Consider the following 4,681-nt stretch of genomic DNA (forward strand, 5'->3'; position numbering starts at 1 on the left):
GAGGAATGGGAGGGGGAGTTGAAATGGTTCGCAACTGGGAGGTGCAGTTGTTTATTGCGAACCGAGCGTAGGTGTTCTGCAAAGCGGTCCCCGAGCCTACGCTTGGTTTCCCCGATGTAGAGGAAGCCACACCGGGTACAGCGGATGCAGTATACCACATTGGCAGATGTGCAGGTGAACATCTGCTTGATGTGGAAAGTCTTCTTGGGGCCTGGGAAGGGGGTGAGGGAGGAGGTATGGGGGCAGGTGTAGCACTTCCTGCGGTTGCAGGGAAAAGTGCCGGGTGTGGTGGAGCTGGAGGGGAGTGTGGAGCGGACAAGGGAGTCACAGAGAGAGTGGTCCCTCCGGAAAGCAGATAAGGGTGGGGAGGGAAAGATGTCTTTGGTGGTGGGGTCGGATTGCAGATGGCCGAAGTGTCGGAGGATGATGTGTTGGATCCGGAGGTTGGTGGGGTGGTACGTGAGGACGAGAGGTATTCTTTTTTGGTTCTTATTGCGTGGACGGGGTGTGAGGGATGAGTTGCGGGAGATGTGGGAGACACGGTTGAGAGCGTTCTCGACCACCGAGGGGGGGAAGTTACGGTCCTTGAAAAACGAGGACAACTGAGATGTACGGGAGTGGAATGCCTCATCCTGGGAGCAGATGCGGCGGAGGCGAAGGAGTTGGGAATAGGGGATGGCATTTTTGCAGGAAGGTGGGTGGGAGGAGGAGTATTCTAGGTAGCTGTGGGAGTCGGTGGGCTTGAAATGAATATCGGTTTCTGGGTGGTTGCCCGATATGGAGACAGAGGGGTCCAGGAAGGGGAGAGAGGTGTTAGAGATGGTCCAGGTAAACTTAAGGTTGGGGTGGAAGGTGTTAGTGAAGTGGATGAACTGTTCGAGCTCCTCGTGGGAGCACGAGGCGGCGCCGATACAGTCATCTATGTAACGGAGGAAGAGGTGGGGTTTAGGGCCGGTGTAGGTACGGAAGAGGGATTGTTGTCAGCTTGCTCACTTTCTACACATGCCGTAACTCTTCAGCCATCCTTGGTTTCTTTTCTCATTTCAGTCCATTAAAATCCCAGAGAAATGAGAAGGCATGATCTCCATGTGACTTACTTCAAAGCTCATGTCTATGGGTTTGCTCCTTCTCGTTTTAGACTCCACAATGGATGGGGAATGCTGGCTTAAAGGGAGATAATGGATCCACCTACCTACAATGTTTTGAATACAGTAAACATTCCAAGGCAAGCAACAGGACTGTAGAAAAGAACACAATCTGATGTCAAGTGATGTAGTGAGATGTCAGGTGACCCGAAGCTTGATCAAAGAGGAAGGATTTCAATAAACGGTGGACAGAATTTTGCAACCTGGTCCTCCCGTGGCAGGAGATTACAGGTGAGAGGCGAGGTGAACCTGCCCTTGCTATGGTCGGTTTGTCCTGCGGTCACTCAGTGTTTGGAGTGAGGGTGGGGGGTTGGTATTAACAGGCTCAGGGTGAGACTACCAGCTCCATGTGGGGAAGTAGTGACACTCTGTGAGCTCCCAGCCAATCAAACGGCCAACAGCCCTCCGGTCTCAGCAGCGTCCCAGGGGCTGGTGGTCTCTGTTGGAACTGCACCCAGTACCCAACAGAGAATGTCACTGGAGTCGGATAGAGAGGTGAGTGGTTGGGGGAAAGGGAGTAGGAGTCAAAGGTGTTTTGACAGACCAGAGGGATGTACGGCAACTGGTAAGCCATCAGGGTGGTTACAATGAGGGAGACGGAGGGGAAACCCAGGTGTGGGCAGTGGTAGTGGTAGGGGACTGTGGGAGAGGGGTCCTCAGATGGACCAGGAGACAGATAAAAGAGGTATTCCCCCTGACTTTTTACCTCCTTTTTGATCAGTTAGGGGAACCCAATAGAGGAAAACATCAACAGTGTCCAGAATGAAAGTAGCTTTCCTCAACCAGTCCGTGATGACGCGGTGCCTCTTTCACTTTGCATCAAATACCAATTGAGGGGTGGAGGAGGGGGATGTGGGGGAGTGTGGCAGGAATGCTGTCCAAGATATTTCAGCTAAATTTACCCCTTCCAACAGGCTTCCGACCCACCCCAAGCAGAGTGTAAAATTCTGCTCACAGAGTGACGCTGAGAGAGGTTTGGGCCTTGGGAATTAAAGACATCTTCACCAATGGCAGGGAGTCGGGAACGTGTGGGAGTTGAAGGAGGTGACAGAGATAGGCAGGGTTGTGGGAGCTGGAAGAGGTTACAGACATAGGGAGGGATGTTGGAGCTGGAGGAGGTGACAGAGATGGGGGGAAGGAAAGGGGTTGAAGGAAGTTACAGAGATAGGGAATGGTGTAGGGGACTGGAGGATGTTACAGAGGTAGAGAGGTACTATCAGGACCTGAGCACAAAGCTGATAATTTTCAAACTGAGCTATTGTCGAACAATGAGCTAATGTGAGTCAGTGAAACCGAATAGGATTGGACACCTACAAGCTGTGGTCAAGCAACCATGGGCCCCAAATTGAATATTCTAAATTGACCCACCGCCAGAGAAATAGGGCCTGACAGAAAATTAGCCAAACTGAATTAAACAGCAGCCAGCAGCTATTGGCTACAGAGTGCAGTGGAAACCAAGTTCAAAGAGATCACAAAGGTTCACAGAGTCATAGTCATACAGCATGGAAACAGACCTTTGCTCCAGCCAGTCCATGCCGAACATAATCCCAAACCTGGCGGCTCCTGGCCCATATCCCTCCAAACCTTTCCTATTCATGTGCCAATTCAAATGTCTTTTAAATGTTGTAGTTCATGTTACAATCTGCCTGAGGGCTGTGCGTTGGAGAAGGGTTGATCAGATCTTCTGGCACCTTGATTGCCTGAGGCTGTGCACTTTACACCTCCCAACATGACCACAGTGGAAAGGGTTGGCATGGCTCCATTGGATGATTTGAAGCCACCGGATGGCCCCATTGGCCAAAGGCCACAGAACATTCTGGAATGTCAGAGCGAGGGAGTATAAGAACACACACTGATACACCACCCCTTCAGTGACTATTTGGCGACGGCTCACAATGAAGACTCACAGCAAGACCCATATTGGAAGACCACACAGCAACCCAAGAAGACCCAGGAGAAAATATGCCCTGACCTGTGAAACCCATCTTCATGGAAGAGAGCCAGCCCTGCATCAGAGAGGAAAGTGATACTAACAGTCCAGCTCAAATGTATGAATCATTGTGCTAGCTAGAGAGTGAACATTGTGGGAACTTGGGAGATGCTCACATAATGTTTTTAATAAGAAGTACTTTGTTAATGAAATCATGTTGAACTGCAAACCGAATTTTGTGTCCCTTTATCTGTTTCAACAATAGGAGCACTTGGGTAAAACACATAAACTGGTCAAAGTGTCAAAACACAGACAAACAGCTTGTCACCCTCAGTCCTCATTTTATGGTCCCTGCAGGGAAAGTCTCCCCATCAGGACTGCAAGACCATGGAATGTCTTCTCTAAATAGTTTGAAAACAGTTTATTGCTACTTCTGCAGGAGGAGTTCAACAGAAATGTTGTCAAGTTTACAGAGGCATGGCCAGTATTCCTTCTGAGCAACTGGTGGCCATGTGGTAATGTGCTGAAGCAGGATGAAGCAGTCAGGCTATACATGAGTAGACCATCCTTTAGAATGAGCAGCTTGGCAGCAATGTTAAGGGGACCACATAGTCCAATAAATTGTTCATCTCCAGACACAGGGTAAACATTGAACAAGACCCCAAAGCCTTATCTTATTTAAATACTTCCCCAACTCGTTGGGGTGTGAGTAAGATCATTCTATCTGAAACATCATACTCACTTGAAAAGAGGAAGTAAGATAATGTGTATTCAATTCTTTCTTTAAAAGCAAATGGAGTTATAAATAGTTGACACACACACACTGCCTCTGTTTACTCACAGGCTGAGCAGTACGTTAAAATGACCAAAATAGCAATGCAGGTATCTCTATCGGTAAAACCCAGACATTACTCTCCTCATTGATTACCTTCATGACTTGATTTTATTGTTGCTAGGATTGTTTTGGCAAATTTCCTTACTCTGTTCTCTGCAAATAAGTTATAATTGGAAACTGCTCAGTGGCTTTGCAGTATAGGATCATTAGGAAGCCATTCAACCCCTCAGAACCTCTTCCATGGTTGAAATTGTGCTTGTTTTGCATCTGAAATCAACCCACTCAACTTAGCAAAGCAAAAATCTACCAATTAGAGATTTCAAGTGATGAATTGAGTTATCATTCATGGCCTTTTGTAGGACCGAATCCCATTCCTCTCCAACTCTTACTGAGAGGAAATGTTTTCTACTTTCTATCCTGAATGGCCTGGCTCTGATTTTTACGATTCAATCCCTTGTACTCAACACCGCCCCCTTACATAGACATTCCTATAAAAGCAAAATACCGCAGATGCTCAAAATCGGAAAAAAATGCAGAGAATGCTGGAGAAACTCTGCAGGTCTGGCAGCATCTGTGGAGAGAGAAACTGTAGTGATTGTAACAAGGACAGCCAGGTGGACTTCATAGAATATGAATCCCTGTTTGGGGCTATTAATCTGGTCCAATCTGGGAGACCTGGCTGACAGATATAAACAGGAGTATCAGGGGTTCTGACCACTCTGAGAGCTGGCTCTGAGGGAGCTGGATCAGTATCAAGGTCTCTCCATGTGT

General features: G+C 48.0%; 1 long non-coding RNA gene across 1 annotated transcript in view; it reads left to right on the forward strand.

Moving 5' to 3' along the window:
* The window catches only part of LOC125486195, a 7,928-nt gene extending 4,624 nt beyond the window's left edge, over window positions 1-3,304 (forward strand). The window contains exons 2-3 of the long non-coding RNA XR_007264883.1: window positions 1,139-1,376; window positions 2,775-3,304. This is a non-coding gene — a long non-coding RNA (uncharacterized LOC125486195). The remainder of the gene's footprint in view (window positions 1-1,138; window positions 1,377-2,774) is intronic.
* Window positions 3,305-4,681: the final 1,377 nt, after the last annotated feature.

The sequence above is a fragment of the Rhincodon typus genome, chromosome 26, assembly GCF_021869965.1.
Source record: "Rhincodon typus isolate 14 chromosome 26, sRhiTyp1.1, whole genome shotgun sequence".
NCBI classification, from domain to species: Eukaryota; Metazoa; Chordata; class Chondrichthyes; order Orectolobiformes; family Rhincodontidae; genus Rhincodon; species Rhincodon typus.